Source organism: Heliangelus exortis, chromosome 11, assembly GCF_036169615.1.
Source record: "Heliangelus exortis chromosome 11, bHelExo1.hap1, whole genome shotgun sequence".
Lineage (NCBI taxonomy): Eukaryota > Metazoa > Chordata > Aves > Apodiformes > Trochilidae > Heliangelus > Heliangelus exortis.
In genome coordinates this window covers 4,838,204-4,858,465 of record NC_092432.1, presented here as the reverse complement: position 1 = coordinate 4,858,465, position 20,262 = coordinate 4,838,204, and the positions used below count along the sequence as shown (strand labels likewise).

Sequence of the window (20,262 nt, the reverse complement as noted above, 5' to 3'; positions counted from 1 at the left end):
GCCCTGTGCCAGCTCCTAATCAGGTGAGGCTCAAATACAGGCACTGTTCCCAGAGCAAGTGCATTTGAGGTGCATGCAGGCACAGGGCACACTTGAACACACCCCAGCTTATGAACACACACAGTTTATGAGATTTAGGTCCCTTAGCACCTACAACGTTTGGGGAAATAAGTCTGATGCACCTGAGTCCCTGGGGTAATTTTTATGCTACTGCTCTCTAGCACCTGCTTAACTGATGTCAAATGGAGGATCTCATGGCACTGACATATCTTGTGTCTGAAGGAAAATGTGAGAGAGAGGACTTTGGCAAACAGGGATGAGATCACTCACCCCCTGAGATGATGTGATGGTTTCACATGCTGCTGAATCACACTCAAGGCAACAAAAGTACAAAAAGCTTGCATGGGATAGAGAAGGTGAAAAGCAGTTCCTCAAGCTTAGAAACAGTCCTGAAAATAACAGAGCCCACTGTCCTGTGCAAAGCCCATTGCTTCACTTCCATCAAAAATCAGTGTAAGAATGACTTGGGCTTTTCCACATCACCACTGCATGGGACAGACTTTCATCTCCAGGGTGCTCCCAAATAACTGGTGGGTGCAAACTTTCCTTGGAGCAATGCACAGGCAGTGCTCCAGCTGGATAACATTTTCCATATAAAAAAAAAAAAAAGGAAACCTAGGTCTTCAGTAATGATTTTCTTCCTATACAGGCCACCTTGTACACTTTTTTTGGTCTCATTTTAATAATCCATATCAGTGTTGTTTTTTAGCTGATTTTAATGTCAACTAGGGATTAATGTGCATTAATTAAATTGACTGTATTTTCTTTAATGAGCACAAAAGGATTTTATGTTAATACTGATGATCCTAATAAGGATTCTGTCTACTTATCTGTATTTTCTCAACATCCTGAAATATTTTATTAGGAAACAAATTAATTTAGTTACTATCACAGGGTAAAAACAAAAGCTATCAGGTGACTGCTGACTGGATCTGGCATTAGCAAGCTATATGATTAAGCTGTAAGAGCTGCACTTATTTGCAGAACTGCTCATTGCAATGCATTATTTAAACTTAATTTATGCCTTTCTATTTTTTTGTTTAGCATTGACTCCTTCTATTCTGGGTTGAAAGGCATTATTAAACAAGTACCTGAGAAGCTTTAAAAGAGATGCAGGGAGCGAAATCTGAGGTAGGGACTGTACCCCTTTCCTTGGAGCAAGCTGCTAACAAGCAGGAAACAGAAAAGATTAGCTGGGACCAGATGATACAGAGTGATTACAAACAGGTAGACAGGTATTAAAGTATGACCCCCTTTCAGCTGTTCAGGTTGACAATGCAAATGAGTTTCTAACTTGTTAAAAACCTGTGATATAATAACAATCATTTAGAACAAATGAAAGAAATACATTTATTTGCATGCATGAATATATCTGTGTCAATATATTTTTATACATTCACAGCTGTTCCGAGCTTGAAAGACACTTGACTTGCTGAGCAAGCATTTAATAAAAAGCCCATGGAAATGTTAATTAATGGTATTTGGTACTAAATGCTCACTTTGATGCTAAAATGTTAAGCTGCACAGATTTGAAATTCATTTGGCTTTTTTTTTTTGCCCTTGTTACCATCTGCAAATTTCTGCCCCACACCCCATTCTCACATCAGGTTGCTGAAATAATTTGAGGGTACTATAGCATATGCCAGTAATGAACACTAGGGATGGATTCTGATCCTACTACACCTGCTTAACATCGTGGTTCTCAATTGCATGATTTTTGTGAGTTGTTTGCCTCTGTAATCATGATTGAGGTGTCTGTCCCAACTGAAAATATCCTTGGTTCTGTACAAGGAAGAGGCAAAGTGCCTCAAAGAACTCCCAAGAACATCAGCAGCTGTCAGCTCTTAAATAAATAAGAGCAATTTCAGTGAATTCAGAAAAAAATATTCCTCTGAACAAGGTTACTTGGGCATAAAATAGATCCAGCAGAAAGTAGAGTTGTAAGAAACGTGACAGCTGCTGTGAGATGCACGGGGAGCTGAAGACTTTCAGGGGCTCAAAACTCCCTTTGCCCACCCCAAGCATGGAAAGGACCTCTGTGAATCCCAGATCTGTGGGATTCCTACTGAAGGTGGGTAAGTCTTGTTTCCTAAGCCTCTGGAACTGGGAAATTCAGCCAGAAAAAGCAGGAAATAGAATCTTTAGGGCTGATAATAAAATGAATTGTGAAATCTTTGAAAATATACGGGATTTAAGGAAAACCTTGCTCACGTTGAAAAGATTTTAATTTCAAATTGTGTTTATAAAATCGTTACTCATGTGGTTACAGAGCTGGTTATATTTCCATTTACATTTTTCCTTGATAAGAACAATTTTCCATGTAAATAAAATCACAATAAAAATTTATACATAATTAAAAATAATTCCTTTGGCTAAAATGTTGCAGAAAAATTATTTCCTTCAGGAGCCCAGAAAATGAATTTTTTTAAGATTAATTTTCCCACTGAAACAAAAATGAAAATTGCAGTTGTTTCATTTGTAAGGAGAGAAAAAAACCCTATAAGAAATCGATCTATTTTATGGGCTTGCAATAGGTATTTGGGTATGTGTACATGGATGTTTAGGCATTTATTTCTCTATACTTCTTTGTGTTTAGTTCAAGTTTTTAATTGGATATTTATAGAGAGTTTTAATAACATTTCTGTTTACCTTGTGTCTTTCTTGACAAATTAACCTTTTTCAACAGTAACTATAAATCATATAATCCTATTACAGCATTAATGAATTAAAGATATTAGTTGTTGACCTATAATTAATATAAAATAATGGCATAAATTGTTGTTAGTTTTGACAATCTGGAGCTGAAACTCTGTAGCATCTCATGCCAGTACTCCTCAGAGTATTCGGGTGTATGTTACAGTCAAATATCCCACTTTTAATTTAACAGTGTGGATAGGGAAATTAATTTTGAAGCCAGATATCTCTTGCATGTCCAGGCATTGACTTCTACAAAATGGACTGGGGACCTAGTAGCCAGCAATGCATTTTGCATAGGCCACCAAAGAGCTCCAAACCATTAAAATCTAATCGACATCTTCCACCATGTGTCACATCCCAACTAAACCCAGCTGAAGGACGGGGCCGTGGCTCATCTCTCAACGCCTCTCTGATTATAGAGCTCACAAGTGGTAAGTGAGGCAGCATGATAGCTGTGTTTTAGACACTCTGGTCATCGGAGAACATGTAGCAATCCTTTGTGTCTGAATTAAAACCATGTAAAGTACAACATCAGACAGAAATGGTTGGCTGGGTGCTGTCATGAAAAATGGTTTTTGAAAAATGAAAATTTCCTTGCCTCTTAGGACACTTAAAAAAGCTTGAACATGCTGTAAGTTATTAAAAATTCTTGTTTTCCATCTTTAATACAAAGGTATTTTGAAATTGAACCCTGTTAAAACCAGCAAATGCAAAAAATGTTAAAAAAAAGCTTCCTAAATAAATCCATCACTAAGAATGCACCAGGTGCAGACTTGAGGGACTCTGTTTAAATCTACACTCTGGGAACTTTCTATATGTGACAAGTAGACCATAACTTGATCACACTCCATCTTCCTTGAGTTATTTTTCCACTGGTTTTTTATATTTATCTTTCCCTATATATTCTCCCATACTTAATAATTCCCCAGTGACTGAATTGTCATTCCTAGAAACAAGGTGAAACTTTCCTGAAAACAAAAACAAAAAAAAAAAAAAAAAAAAGAGAAAAACAGTCTCCTAATTCCAAACTATGGTCCCTCTTCTTCCTTAAATGAACTGAGAGATGCCTTCACCCACTATTTGAAGGTAAAATTTTCCATATTAGACTTTCACAAGAAGCAAGTTTATTTGCAAATATTTCTCAGGGCTCTTGGAAACCCCCCCCCCCCCCAGAGCACCTTGGGCAGAAACGTCACCCTGAGAACTGTAGGACTTTCAAGAGAGTAAAACCACAGGGTTCTGACCTGTCTATAAAGGTTATGTTGCATTTCATTATTGGTTTAGCACACATTATAACAGAGGAATGCAGATCTGTATGTTTGAATCTCTGTACACATATCTGTCCTGAGTGACATCTTTAAGGTTGCTGCCTTGGCCAAATGAAGACAGTAACATTTATTTGTGTAGGGGTTGCACTAAATATTGGCATATGCATCAATGGAGGTTGTAGTCAGAAAATACAACCCATAAAGATTTAGGGGATGTCCCTTAAAGGGCATAAATCTATGTCTTGTTCACGTGCATCTCTAAATACCTGCATAAGAAAATGGAGACATCGGTGTACAAGCCTAGATCATGCCTTATAAAAGCAGCTCCCATGTAAGAGCCTTCTTTACAATTTCCTCTGCTCTCACTGCCTCCTTTCATTGCAAACTTAATGAGTGTTTTCAAGTGCACAACAAAAATGAGATGAGAGAGTTTGGGGAAACCTCCTTGTCAGGGGAAACCAACACCTTGAATTAAAGGCATCAAATACTTGAGACTTTGCAGTCAAAGCTGTGTTTTCAGAATATAAAACCAATAACATACATTGAACTACTGAAATACCGTAAAATAAAGGAGAGAAGTCCAGTAAATACAGCCCCTAAAGCTGCAAAGAGAAGCTTGCTTTTGATCTGCAGGAGTCTCTGCTTCTTTGTATTGTGTAGGAAGAACCTCTCAGCTTAACCTGTGGGTGCTGCCTACAGCAATATTTTTGCAATTTGGTATTCTGAAAAAAAAAAAAAATTCCCAACAACCCTGCCATTTCTTGGGACTCTTTTCATCCCCTTTTTCCCTGTATTATTTTTGTGTGTGCTATTAAGCTAAAGAACAATGGGATTTTTTTCTCCTCTTTTTTGGCCATAAATTGATTTATGTTACAGTAGTTGCATTTAGACACCCTTGTGTAAAACATGCTGAACACTAAAGAATAACTGGCTATCTACCACTTGAAGATTCTTCTCTCTGTATGTCTGAGGCTACAGGGCACTCAGAGCTGGAAAAGAGCATTCCAGTTACAGGTTTGTGTTTTTAATAACATATGAAAGCTGTTGTAGGTTTTTCCTGCTGTAGTATTTATTTATCAGCATCATCACCAGATTAATTCATGATAATTCTACTGGACGTTTCATCCAAAAGCCTCAGAGTGCTTTACAGGCATTAATTATCCTGACCAACTCATGCAACATGTAAATGATATACAGGGATAATTTAACAACTACTAAGAGGAGGTAGCCATGAGGTAGCTCTACGGGGGTTGTAAATTAGTTGTAGAGGGTATCTGAATGAATAACTTGTAGCCTGGGAGAGCTGAAAGGTCCAGTACCCAACTGAATCAGCAATGTGGCATTAGCAGGCAGAGCATAATTATGGTTTGGCCAAAGTCACAGGATCAAAAAATCACCCCATGGTGAGGTCTGTCTGAGTCCTCTCTCAGTGCCATGTGGGCTGGCATCTTTTTGCTCTCAGCTCACTAAAGAGGATGAGTTCACTGCTGCAGTCTACAGAAGAAAAACAGCTTTTATCTAGGTGGGCCAAAGGTGTGACTTTTGGCCCCCAAAATATCAATAAATAGAGGGGAGTTCTTACTGGTGAGTGACAGGATGACACAAGGAAGCAGAAAGGCTAAATGCACATAGAGATGCAAATATTCCTGTTGTAGCAATACAGGAGCCAGAGATGTTTTCAGCACTCCTCACCTCCAAACGGAAGGAATAAAAAAGGTGTATGTCTAATACTTTGTGGAAACTTTATATAAGGAACAGAAATCATCTGAGTCTTGAAGAAATTTCTATTCTAAAATTTTACTGAACCTAGAGTTTATGGAATATTCATGATTTAAGAGAACACTTGTAATAACAATGTTAATTTTCCTTTTCTTTTTCCAGGATTTATTAGAAAGTAATTGGCCATCACTGCTTCCCATCAGCTGCTCACCTCAAAATGGCTGCTGCCTCTGCCATCAGTCAGCTGTTGCCATGGGAAAGATTAAGTTGTCTTAATTGCATATGTTGTCAGTTAAATACATCAGAGGAAAAAAAACCAGCCAAAAGCTATAACCAGAGTAAATCTAGAGATGTTTGTAACAAAGGCTAAAAAAAAAAATAAAATAGACAAGCAATGCAAACTGTTGCTCATCTTAAGATCAGCAAGTTCAGTTTCCAAATGACAGCACTGAAGGTGAGGTTTGGGGGTGCATCTCATCTTGTCTCAGCTGCAGCAACTCCTGCCTCCTGATTTCAGGGGAAAGAGGTGGGCTTTCCTCAGCTGAGGATGTGGCCCTAGCATCTTGCTCAGATACCATGTGAGTGCCTTGGTCCCCTGGGCTTTGACAAGATGTGAAGTGGTAACCTGTACACGTGTGGGTGTTCCAGCAAAAGGTTTGTCAACAGGATTCAAGGTCAGGATGTATAAAAAATGAGGCTTGGTTAATTTGCTTTCATTCATGCACTTGGAGTTAAGCAGCAAAGAAGGGGTTAACCATAAAGTATTTCACCTTGAACCTTGCACTTTCTTTATCTAGCACACCATAATAAAAGATCAAGAGTTCCTGCTTATTATCTTATTTTTCCTCCTTGTTCCACTAGGCTAGGGCCCAGACTAGTTATGGATTAACACTGTGATCAATAGTAAGCTTGCTGTCTCACTCTCGGCAGGGGAAAATGAACTCAAAATGCAGTCAAACTCTTATTGATCAAGGATATAGGTCTCACTTTCATTACCTCTGTCTCCTGATAACCCACATATAATGTGATGAGTTGCTAATCTCTCTGATTTTCAATGGACCCTTCACCCCTTCTGTCTGCACAGCAGAGCTTTTATTTTTGCCTCTTCTGTGTAATGCTTGTAGCATTGACTCTCACTCTATTACAATCAGACCTGGTCAATCAGGAATCATAAAAGGACTTTTAAATAGAATTGGGCCAACTATGTTAACATCATATTTGGGTATCTCCAAGCAACTGAGTCAGCCTTCAATAATAAAAAGACCTGATAAGTAGAGGGAAAGACTGCTTCACCTACAGCCCTGACAAAGAACAGGTAGTTTGGACTATCCAAACCCATCTCAGAAGATGTTTATGTAGATGTTTTTAATTAGATGTTTTTTTAATTAAAAACATACGCTGTGTCATGGTGAATTTATAGCTTTTAATTTAATTTTTCTGTCCATTGTACATAAAGATCTATTTCATGTCCATCCAGTTTATCTGTACTTCTGGATACTCACAAAGAAATACTTATTAGGTGTTTAGAATCCATTTTGCAGAGGAGTGCATCTTGTGTGCAAAGATAACATCTTCATAACCCTTGGAACAAATAGCTCAGCACCAAGAGAAATGCAGAAAAGCAGTTTATTGACAGGGATACTGATTGCCAGAGAAATGCTGAGTATTTGGTCATCTGCAATTTTTTTAGGAAGCTCAGAAACCACCTTTGGTTTAAAATTTTCAAATGAAGCACTTTCCTTCTGGAATGAAATGATTTGCTGGACTGAAAAAAGGTTTGCATTGATTTCTTCATTGAATTTTTAACCACAGATTATAAAAAATGTTTCCTTTTGATGAAATCTAATATTTCTTTATTTTCCATTGATATTTACAGTTGTAGCTTTAAAACTGAGATGAAATAAAGTTCTAGTGACAAGGTTGAAAGAAAAAGTAAAAAAAAAAAGTTCCTTAAGAAACGAAATTTGAAGGGATTTTTGCCTGATTTGGGGAAAAACATGTTTTTGAAATACTGGAATTCCCAGTGTCAGCTACCCCTGTTATCCTGAAACCAGACAATTTGCTGGTGACTTAAGTGACTGGATTAAAGTAATCAGAACTGTGTTAGAATGTCTTAATCAGTGTCCCCAAGCAGTTCTTTTTCCAGTATGCCTCAAACAAACAGTCTGTGTACTTCTAGCAGGTAATTGAACCAGGTCCCCTCACATCCAGTGTTACAGGAATTCAAAGGACAGTCCTTGTAGATCCAGTCCTTGTAGATCCTACAAAGTGACTCATTATTAGCATAATTATTTGTGTGATCTTCAATCAAGGATGTCATCACATTTTCTTAAACATAATATAGATTAAAAATAAGATGTTATTGATTGGGTCTGAAAGAGAAAGGTCTCAAGTTTCATGTGTAGAATTTGCCTTCAGTGGTAGTTTTCTTTATACATAGATAACACTCATAACCTTGTAGCCATTGTGAATACTGAGCTTTCTTTTGAAGCTTACATCAATCATATAATTAAGACATCTTAGTACTACTTTCACAATCTAGCCAGATTGTGATCTGTGCTCCCTGGGCCTGTTTCTGAGACTTCAATTCATGCTTTTTTTTTTTTTTTTTTTTTTTTTTTTTTTTTTTTTAATATATGCATGTGTCACGTAATTACCATTCTTTATGCTTCTTGTGCTTCTTGCAGGTACTCTTTGCAGTTGGTCCAAATTTCTTTAGATTAGCCTTCCTGTTAGCTCTAAGTCTTTCCATTTTATTACAAAGAAAAATTAATTGGGTTCTAATAATGAGGTAGGCATGTAGGGCACTTACCAGTGCAACACAATTGTTTGCACACAATAGAATCTCTATGGTGGCATCTGCTTGAACAGCTAAATCAAAGACCAAATCACTGGTTAGAGATAATTATCTTTGCTGTAAAACATGCTCAGATCTATATGGTAAGGTAAAAGCTCACCTATGGCATCACTAACCCACTAACCAATACCTTTTTTTTTTTTTGTTTTGTTTTCTTCAGGGGGTGGCACTAATGCATTAGTTAAAATGAAAAAAAGGCAAAACCATGACCATGGACATCCTCTCAGATCAAAATATTTGCATGCTTTAATATTATGCACCTGATCTTTCATTTTATTATCTCAATAAAAATGGGTCTGAGCTTCAAAGGGATATTGACACTTCCTACTACCCTTGCTGCTACGTCTTTTTTGTTTCTACTCAGACATGTCTTTTGATACCAAACTTTCTCTGATAAATGTGGCAAATCATCAATTTGTGTATTAGAGTTGAAGTTTCTTAAAAATTGTTTGTTAAAAGGCATCAGACCCCCTCACATGATTTCACTAGTTCAGTTCTGCAGGGAAAAAGTATGAACAGAGAATGAAAAAGGCAGATGTGAGAAGGAAAAAATATTTTGTAACAGAAAATATTTTTCTAGAAATGATGAAGGCCTCCATCATAAGGAAGAAAAGTGAGCTGAATTTTTGATGTATGAATCTGAGATACAGTCTTGCATGTGTCAAATGGACATGTCAGAAAAAGTGACAGTGGCATTTTTTCACTTTATGACCCAATCTGATTCTTATCAAAGTCAGATCTGGCCCATAAAGATCTTGGACATCAGCTACTTGATAGACCTAATAAGGCAGGTTTAGTCTTACAGTCTCAAATGCATTTTCTCACTGAAGACCTAAAGCACACTTACAATTTTGCATAAAAAGCAATGAAATCTCAGAGTTTAATTTAATAAGACATGCTAATGCTGACAAGATCCTTGATATGCAGACAATTACACCTCTAGCAGATCCATCCACACTGCATAGGTTTGGTGGAAAACCTGTAATCCAAAGCCCTCTAAACTTTAAATACAGAGATAGGTTGAGTTTGTTTCCATATTTGCATGACTTTTTCACTCAACTCTAAGATAAGTTTTACATTTAGTTATTATTCCCTCTTTCTCCAGAGAGACAAACAGGGACAGGCCATCACCAAGTGAATTAATGAACTGCTGGCAATAATTACAGTTCTAGCTGACAGTCACACTGCAGAGTGCTACCTACTACTTGTGACACTCTGAGCAATACCTGAGAGGGAGAATTAAATACTCTAGAAAGGAAAGAATGGGTTAAAAAGGCATATGGAAATTTATACTGGGGATAATTTAAAGCAACTGCTAAGATTAAAAAAAAAAAAAAGTGTAATCACAAAATGTCCACCAATTAAGCCTCAAGAAAATATCCCTTTTTTTTTCCCCTTTACTTTCGTGTTTCAAGATACAGAGTTCACCCTAGAGCACTGAATTTCCATTCATGAGCATAGTACATACATAATTAATGCAATCTGCTGCCTGTTATGACTAGAGATGACAGAAATTTATGTGACAGCTACCAAATATGTATATATTTGGTTGTTGTGTATAAGGCTGTTAATAGGTTTGACTGTATCTGGCATTGATAATGTGCCACCAATGTGGTGGAGTTAAACCTATCCCACGTCTTTCAGGCCTGGTGTGTGGCAGGGCTATCCCATTTGAATAGCTCCTTTATGTTCTTTTTCAAACCAAACGTTTTTATTTTTGTCAATAAACTGTGTCATTTATTATAGTTAAGAAAACTCATGTTGTTTGAGGTCTTTATCAGAGTTCCTACAAATCAGGTTAATTGGTGATCAACAGAGCTTTTCTGCCTTTAATGAGGCCTGGTAGCCCAAGGCAAGGCCCAGCTCTTGATAAGGGACTTTCCCTTTCCTTATTCAGGACTCTTTGATCACTTTTTTTTTTTACTGGGAGAACAACCGCCGGGAATGTCATTGTTTTTTAATTGCCTGATTACCAAATGTTGGAGATAAAAGATAGATGTTCTCAATTAATAACATTTACATAGATTAGCATCACTAACAAGCCTCATTAGTAGCTGCTGACTTTTGTTTAGACTGCGTCCCATGTCACTTGTGCTCTGATAGTGCACTGGTAAGTATGTTCTCTGTATTAAAATCTATTTCTTCCTAATCTATTTCCATTTATGAACCTATATATGTGTATATATAGATGACATTTTAAAGCACAAACAGATTTTCATTTAAGTTAACTCTTACTTCTCAGTGCACTCAGTACAAAGTTGGGTATGCTTGGAGGGTTTTCATTGAAAAAAGGGCCCTCAGGAACGCGTATTAGTCCTGAGGTACCTTAAAATATTTAGCATAACAAGCCACAGCAGCCAGTTGCTAAGAGTTCTTCTGCACCTTCTGTTTCTGATTTTAGTTATTAATTTGGAAGCATCAGGTCATTTGTTTTTGCTGTGACTCAGTCCTCATCTATGAGCTCTATATAGTGATACATGTTTTCCTTAAAAGAGTTTTGAATGTAAGGGCATAAAATATATTGCTGTCACAATCTATTAAATAAATATCTGTATTGAGAAAATAAATCTCTTCTACACCATTCTGTTGGTGCAAGTGTTACCCTTGAAGTCTGACCTTCTGCTGAGGCTGTTCCTCAGAAGAGCACCTTGTCCTAATGATTAAATCATAGGAGATGTCAACAGCCTTCAGGTTTGCACTCCAGGGAGAGAAAAAGGGGAGTTAGAGCTTTCTTGGGATTGACTTTTCCATTGGGATTGACTTTTCCATTGGCCAATGCACTTGCAAGTGCTGTTGGGGTTGCAGGAGAAGCTCCCCTCTGCCCTTCCAGCAAACTCCTGTTGAGTTGGCTACTCTTTAAACACACTTGATTTTTGGCAAGAAAAATCTCTTTGAGAACCTGTGCTTTTCTGCTCTAAGAATGACACAAAAGAAAAACAAAGAAAACAGCACAAGAGCACTGGTAAAAAAAACCCCATGCTTAACAAGTATAGCTTGCCACAAGGGAAGGGAAAATGGTATTCTGAGTGAACCGTCAAAAAAAATCAAGCTAAAAGCTGAAAGATGTATACAATGCCAAAAACTTCAGGAGACAGAGATGCACTTCTGCATGGCTTTGTGTGTATGTGTACATTTGGAGATACAAACATGTATGGACTTGTGCAGATTAAAAAATGCTCCTATCTATTATTTTGATCAATGGTTCTCTTTTTTATATTTTCAACACCTACTGCACCGATACACACAAAACCAATATTTTTTACTCCATCTGCTTGAAAATCTCTAGTGTCATGGCCTTTGCTTCAATGTTGAAGCTGATTTCAGGGTTGCATAAAAAAAGTGAGCTTTATAGTTCAGTCAAGCATCAACAGTAAAGTGCTAAGGCAGAAGCTTTTGTGCTGTCAGTGGATGGATTAAATAAATAAATCAATCAATAGTGGATGTAAACTTTTAAAAAATCTCTCTTTTCAGTAGAAAAACTAGGGTATAGATTATTCTACCTTTACTCTTTAAGACAGGAATAGCTTTGTTGACTTCCACTAGAAGGTGTGGTGTAAGATATTTCTCCCTTGTCAACCAGATATATCAGAATGTAAAATCAGACAGAACTCAGGAGTGAAAACACATTTTTATTTGTCACATTTTTCAGCCTTTTGGTCATGTATGTTTCATTTTTATGTTTTTTATAAAGGGAGGAAATAACCTTTGATCTTCATTGTATCACTTTGTGCATTTCATAGGGCAATGCAAAGCCTGGAATAGAAACCAAGGGCCAGAAAGACACTGGAACTGGATATTCCGTTTGTGTCTCTGCAGTGTAAGATGACAGAACTATGATTAAAGGTATGTGCATGTGTTTATTCTCTCATTAGGGATCTCTCTTAGGAGAGAAAAAGTGGTATTAAAATCCTTAACAGGTACAGTACCAAGACTGCTAAGCCCCATCGTGCATGGTGCCAAAGCCCTAACATGACAGATGTGTTCAGAGAGTGAAATTCATCTTTGTTTACGAGGCCAATGTGGAGCCTGTGAGCCACTTAAACAAACAAACAAAAAATGTTATGAGGGAGGGATGTGGACCACAAACCCACCACACCTGGGCCCTTGAGCAGCCTATGGATGGCCATCGCTTCTTATTCCAGCTGGATTTTCCCAAGAGAATTCCTTCTGTACTGTTATTTATTTCCTGGACTATCTACGGCCCAAATGCAGCTTCTTATTTATGTTTTAGTTCTTACCTGCCTTTCTTTTTTAAACTTTTGCCCTTTGTTTGTGATCAATACAAGAGAAAAATAAGTAGAGAAAAAGATGAGTCTAAATAAGAAAGCCAGGTCCTTTTCTGTACTTACTGTTTTGAGTCCAGGTAATTCCAGCATTCTGGTCCTCCAAATTCTTTGATTCATGTTCAGCCAACTAGAATATTTTCTCTCTTGACAAGGTATAATTTCAATGCAGCTTTGTTTTGTCTCTGTATGATGCACTTCATATTTTTCATGATTTTGCATCCCTCATACAACACTCTGTCAATTAAAATGATAGCTACTTATGTGGGACAATAGGTGACTATGAGGAAAGGGATTTGTGGAGGCAATTTACAACCTCTAATTCAGCTCCAGGGATGTGCTCCAGCACAGCTACCCTGCAATGGCTGTGCCAGGTAATTTGCTGGAACACTCCACTGAGGTATCAGCCTGTTGATTGCCTGATGTGTAAGAGGCCTCAGATTGGGTCACAGTCAGCAATTAGTTTTAGTAAAAAAATCAGGAATATTGCTTTCAATGTTTAGTTCAAAATATATTATGTGTGTCCACATTGCAAGGGTTAAAAACATGCAGAAAGAGGGAAGCTTAAATAAAATGCTAAAGAAATTAAGTAATTGTTTTTTTTGAAAAAAGCATTTTGCAGATTAACTTTAGAACATTTTGTTTGTTGCATCACAATGAACCTTTACATCTGCACTTAAGTACTGTCTTATACAAATACTATTCACATCTTTAGGTTCAGCTGCTGAATAAAAAAACCCCTAAAACCCACTATTTATCAACTAGATCAAATCTTGACCACATTTTCTTCTTAGCTAGTGGAATATTCTAAAAAGAAACAGATGGTTTTAACTGTCTTTCCAGTACCAAAATATAAAACTGGTTTAATTAGTGTGTAAGCAGTCATGGCCATGCACTCTGAGTACAGCTTCCTGCAGCATTTCTTCTCTCCTCCATCAGTGAAGCACTGTTGAAATTCTCCTGATCCCATTACTCCTATAAACCTTTAGGCCAATCTTTGATTGATATAAATCAAAGCATCTCTGCGTACTTGGATGGAGTTGTGTCAGTCTGTGGGGGCTGAGGTTCTGTGGTTGTGTTTTAATTTTTGTTTATTTTTTTTCCCTACCAAATGTATTACAAAAATAGGGGAATATTCCAAACGCTCCACTCATATTTATTCCTTTCAACAAATACAAATAAACCTAATATTTTTTTCCTGAATACTGCTTATATTTAGATATACACTTCTAAATAAACCAGGAGATTTGTTAAAAAAGTTATGCAATTAGAAGCATATTCTTACAGAAGAACAGCAAAGAAGAGACATTAAAAAGGCTGCACAGAAAACAGTTTTTGCAATAGTTTTAATTATTTTATACCATGCCCATTCCAAATGATAATTTTGGCAAAACCAACCCCTTCCCCTTTATACCACAGAGTGATTCAGGGCAGCTTAGTGGATAACACTGCCCGAGTTCACCTCCAGGACCTCTGTTTGAACCAACTTCAGGTTATAACCTAATTGGCTTCTCTGCCTCAGCTCAGTGTCTCCAGGTCAGGCTGTGGATCACTGCCAAGGCATTAGGGGAAACTCACAGCAGAGTTGCACAGCCTGAAGATGGATACCTTTGGTTCCAAGCTCTGCCTGTCCTGACCCTGATCCCTCACTTGCACGAACATCCTCTGCCTGTTCAAAAGAAGAAAGAAAATCCATGCTCTCTCTGGATCAAAGCTGTTATTTGTCTTTGTCTTGCAATGCATCCGGATGAGGAAAAGGAATAAAAAGATAGGTTGGTTTGTTTGCTTGCTTTTAATTTGAATAATGATCCAGATTCTGGGAAGAATATACTACAGAGGTATTTTTATAGTAATAAAATGCAGGATTTAGAGTGAATGATGGTGTAAAGTATTTTGGAAAAAAAAAATTAAACAATGAACAGTGTCCCCGTTTTGCACTTTTCATAAATACTTTCCTCTACTCTTCCAGTATTTTTTCCTTGCACCTCTTTTTCTTTATGCTGCTTCTAATGATAGTGATGTTTAATTTCATAGATCAGATGTACCAGAGTTTCACCACTTTATACTGGGACACCATGGAGGACTCCAGCATTTCATGCTCTGAAGTGGCTCCTATCATAGAGCACTTTCTGGGAGAGCATCAGGAGAGGTGAGAGGAAGGACATGGAGCTACCGGTAGCAGGTCCAGTAATCACCCTCATCCACAAAATTGGCACAGCTGGAACCAAAGCAATTAATTTTTGTCAGCTTCAGCACTGTGCGGAAGTCATATTTGCTAGATCTCAGCACTGGTGTCTGCAGCAGGTGAGAGGGGAGGTAGGTGTTATGAATTCCCTATTTTTCCTAGAAACCAAAAATGGAGAAAATTCTTGGATTGGTGATTTTGAGGAAGGAATGACTCCTGTGACCTTGTTGCACATGAATCCTCATGGATACCACTGAGAAGGCACATCAAGTAAAACTTCATTAAGGGGTAGTGGGTGCCTCTCACTGTCCTTCACTCCATTTTCTGCCAGGTTTGCCAGGAAAGGAGGTGGAAGTGCCACCTCAGCCCTGCGCCCCTGACACCAGCACACTGACACAGTATTGCCAGGGGCATGTGCCACAGTCTGAGAGTATTCTGCCATTGATTCCCCTGGAATCAGACTGAAATTATCTTTTGTTACATTTTGAATATGCCTTTTTTTTTTTTTTTTTTTTTTTTTTTTTTTTTTTTTTTTTTTTTTTTTTTCCAGTTATGTGCATCATTTGCAATTTCTGTTGCATTCAAATACTACATTAGGTCCCCAGAGCCAACCCTCCTTTTCCATAGACCTCATCTGGTAGCAATCTCTGAAGGGAGTTTGAAAAGTCAAGTGCCAATTTTGAATGCTGGAAGAAGCTGCCCAAGAGATAAGAAAAGAGGAGACAACTGGTAGTTCTTTTAAAAGTGTTTCATGTCACCCTAAGAAATTGCTTGAATATCTTGTAAAAAAACCCCAAGCAAACACAGCAGGAATCAAATTTAATTAACTACCATAAAAAGATATTCTTGATAAATGAAAATGCTTACATCCATGTTACATAAATTTGAGCTGCACACCTCAGATGAATTTTTCAGCTGCATGTATTTTATGAGTGGGTATAAAATGCTCCATAGATACTCTTGTCATCTTTCCCTATCAGATTGCAAATATGTTTATGCTTGAGACTTCCTGCCTTTTCCTACCGTGAAAATAAATAGTGAATGTTCTTTTCTACTCACCACGGTATGTGTTTTAGAAACTTCCAGAAATAAGTCAGAACAGCAATATTTATATAGTTAGGCCTGGCATATTTGTGTATATTAGGTAAACATGGTTATTTGGAACCAAGCTGTGCCTGTATGGTTTCTTCATGCTGTTTTGTTGTCTAGAGGCACAACGAGGCCAATTTTTTAGAAGAAAAATGTTCCATATAATTGCCACTTTGTGATGCATTCAGCTAAAATTATGGGAAAAAAAAAAAAAAAAAGAATCTTGGTTCCCCTTCGATACATTGTGCTGTTGTTCCACTCTGGCTTTTACAAGCTTTCCAATGCAAGCATCCTTCTCAGTAAGAGAAAATACCTGAATTACAGACACAAGTGCATACACATACACACACACGCATACTGATAAGGTTTGTCTAACCCCTGACTCGAGCACACATTTCAAAAATTGCCATAGAGAAAAGGATATATTTGTTTGAAGGGGAAGAAAAGCAAGACTGTTAAGAAAGGTGCAAGCTGACATGGTAAATAAAAGCAACACAAGTGAAAGCACAATTGGAGCAGGAAATAGTTGGGAGATGTGATTCAGCACTTAGGCTGCTAGATTATGTTTAACATGAAGAATGGGGAATGTAAGGCAGCTCCTTCTGCTGTATATTCATTCTAATATGTCAAATGGAAAAATGAGGGACCCAGCTCATTTGAGACCAATGCTACACAGGGAAATGCTGTGCAGTACCAAGTTTTCACGTACTGCCACTGAAACTGTGTGAAAACTAAAAGACAGTATTATTGGCACAGTAAATCACTTGATATATTCACACAATATTCTGTGACACTAGGATGATTTTTATTTAAGAGGATGAAATTATGTTTTTTGGTAGGGATGTTTGTCAGGACAAAGATGGGCCTCTGGAATACACCTTGCATGGGGTTTCTTTTGACATTGTCACAACAGAAACAGAATTACAGGTACCTCTCTGCACTCCCTATAGACACTTTATTTATGCAAGAAGGAAACAGGAGTAATGCTAGGATTTTTATGTTTAACATCAAAGAAAAACCTGGTTCAGGGCAGCACACAGGAAAAATTGCACACAGTTCCTCTCAGAGAGGTTATCTCTGTGATGCTGCCAAAAGCAGTAAAACCAGTGATGTGATTGCCAGCTGAAGGAAGGGATGGATTTAAGTTGCTCACACCAGTATTTCTGTAAAAACTCTTAGTGCATTTGTGGTGGTTTTGTCTTCTCTCTTTTTCTGCCTTCATCACCATTCCCCCTTTGAGATCAGATATTGGGAAATGCACTCAACATAACTATAGTCTTAAAAAAAAGTCTTTGGAGTTCCAGGATGTGCATATTGTTCCTGCAGCATTCTGGGAGCTGGAGGATAACCATTGCTGGAAGATAACCCATAGCCATTGACTAAATATTAAAGAACTGTGTGTAAACCTGGAATTTAAATTTCATTCAGTTTTTGACATTTTGTTTCTTCCTGCTTTGGGGTGAAGATGCAGAATTTCAAATATTGTTTTCATGCCTTGAAAATATTTAGCTTTGAAGGCATCAACAAGGAAAAGAAATCTCTGCATGTGGTAGCACATGCCAGAGGATATGTAATTTAAACCCAAAGTATTCACACTTAATCAGAACAGTCAAGTCAAAGTGAAGCAGGAAAAATCTGACAAATGATTCATAAATAAGAAAATGAAGTTAGACTCCATTTTATAACCAGTCATCAGCACTGTAGTCAGTTGATAAAACTTAGAAGCTCTTTCAGCTGAAATGAAATTACATTCTTCACATTATTATTATTTTTTTAATTTACAGTAATTTAAATTTCAGATGAAAATGAAATTCCCTTGAGTACAGAATCCAGCTAAAACCACATACTCATCTCTTGTCACAAGATGTCCAACTTACCAGTTATGTAAACCTGAAAGACCACCAGACAATAGGAAATGTCTCCTGATGGTGAGACTTTGACCACAAAGAAACATAGCAATACACATTTCTTCCAAAATAATAAATGTTTAATAAATAAAGACTTTCCCCCCACTTCTAATTACATGCTATTTTCCAAATGTGAGAAATGAGAACTTTCTACTCCTTGCCATTGGACAGAAGTGGTAGGAATGTTTTAATTTTGCAGGGGGGGCAGCTTGAGCTGTCTGCCAGTAGTTTCACAACCCACTTTAGATCAGCCACATCAAGGAAAACTAATGTTCAAATTATTTTTCATATTTCAAGAGACAAGGTTTATGGTACCTCTTGTTCACAGGTGGTCAGTTCAAGGACTCATTAAAACTTGTACAAGTTTCCTATTGATAAATACGTGGAAATTATAGTCAAACTGTCTTAAGAAGTCTCAACCATTAAAGAACATGTGCAGCATTAAAGGGAAATAACAAATTATTATTTAATGAGATGACTAGTGTTGCTATTGTAGCCTTATTTTCAAGTAACACTGAGATGGGCTCCCTGGTGTTTGTAGTTTCTGGCGATCTTTTTTTCCCTTCTCATTATTAATTCTTTTTTTTCTCCATGCTAATCAGCCAAAGCACTATGTGTTTGGAAAATAGATTTTTATCCTTCGGTCCCTTTGGATCTATAAGGGTTACTTGTAGCCCTAGCCAAAGATTCAGGCAGTAAGTAAAGCCAAGAGCACATCTCATGACCACAGCAACACATGCTCCCATGCAGAGTTTATGTGACTGTGGCACCTCCAGGTTAAAGTTCATGGAGGATTTCCATAAATCCAATGGATAATGTGCCAAATAAGATTAGAGAAGACTTCACATTATTGCACAATCCAATGAAAATATCATCTGCTAAGCTCCTTCTGGTGGTGACTGGCTGTAGGTAGCTAATGCTAGCAGGTGTTTGTCTCAGAGGCACAGGGAAGGCAGGAACACCTGCTGACACCTGTGCAGAAAAGTGGAAGCAGCAACTGGAACTTCACCCGTGGCAATGGCTTCAGTGAAAATGCAGTTTTTAGAAGCTGAAATTCTGATTGTTGCCCTGTTGTGTCATATGCTTTTCTCTACCTTTGATTTCATTATGTTTAATCTCACCCTGTTTTATATTCCCATATGTATCTTTATTCAAAATTGTTTGCATTTATCTAGCTGTACTTTCGTATACTACCTAATCCCAGACATTATATTTTCAGATGCAGAATCACATTAATAAATGGAGCAGCTGGATTTTTACATCTGATCTGTGCCTGTTTTATTTATACACGTATTTTTCTTTCAAGATTTGACCTGCAAGAAAACAAGAAGGAAGAGTGAATTTTGATACCTACATCCTGGCACCTACAAAATAATCATTCAATATATTTGTATTTGAGAGTAAGGTAAAATGAATATTTTTTTTTGTTCCATGAGGCAGTAGTACAGCAAGCCTTAAAGAGACAGGTGCATTTCCATTCTGTGTTTGCCTCCCTCATAAATGCAGTTAACTAATTGCCTATCCTTTCATCAATTCTCAATGCTTTGTCCCCAAACACAAGCAGAATCAGATTCTGATACCATCACTGAACTTGATGAGGACCTGGCTCCATCAGTCATCCTCTTGAACTCAGTGGTCCAGATTCTCAGATGATATAAATCAGCACAGCCCGTGCCTACAATCAAAAAAACCCTGACCTAAGGAGATGATTTGTGCAATAGGGTCCTCCATGGTGACAGTAAGGAAATGGGAATCTTGTTATAAAATTTTGTGAAGCATCTTTTCCTATAAAACCTTAAAAGTAGGAATAAGTACTCTTGGAACAAACAGCTGTGTTATTCTTAGATAACGTGGTTTGATATAACACAATCTATAGTTCTGCTTGGCAGTAGAAATGAATATATATATATATATAATGAATATATATAGAATATGCAGAAGTCTGTGCAATTACTGTATGGCATTTAACCTGTATAAAGATGGGCCACTTTTTCAATGTGGTCATTATTCACAGTTGTTGAATAACAAGCATAATCCTTTCTATTACCTGGGAGTAGCCCTCAATTTTACTTGGGATCTGTAAGCTGGGAGTATTGCATAGTGACACTCCTTTAACAGGGATGTCTGAGAGGTGCAAACAAATGGTACAGTTAGAGCAGCCTGTCTAGATGGACTTTACCTTTAAAAACTGTCATGT

The 20,262-nt window shown here is 37.4% G+C and overlaps 1 long non-coding RNA gene across 1 annotated transcript in view; it reads left to right on the top strand.

Moving 5' to 3' along the window:
• Nucleotides 1-3,729: 3,729 nt before the first annotated feature.
• The window catches only part of LOC139801275 (uncharacterized), a 363,708-nt gene continuing 347,175 nt past the window's right edge, over nt 3,730-20,262 (top strand). The window contains exon 1 of the long non-coding RNA XR_011728118.1: nt 3,730-3,769. This is a non-coding gene — a long non-coding RNA (uncharacterized lncRNA). The remainder of the gene's footprint in view (nt 3,770-20,262) is intronic.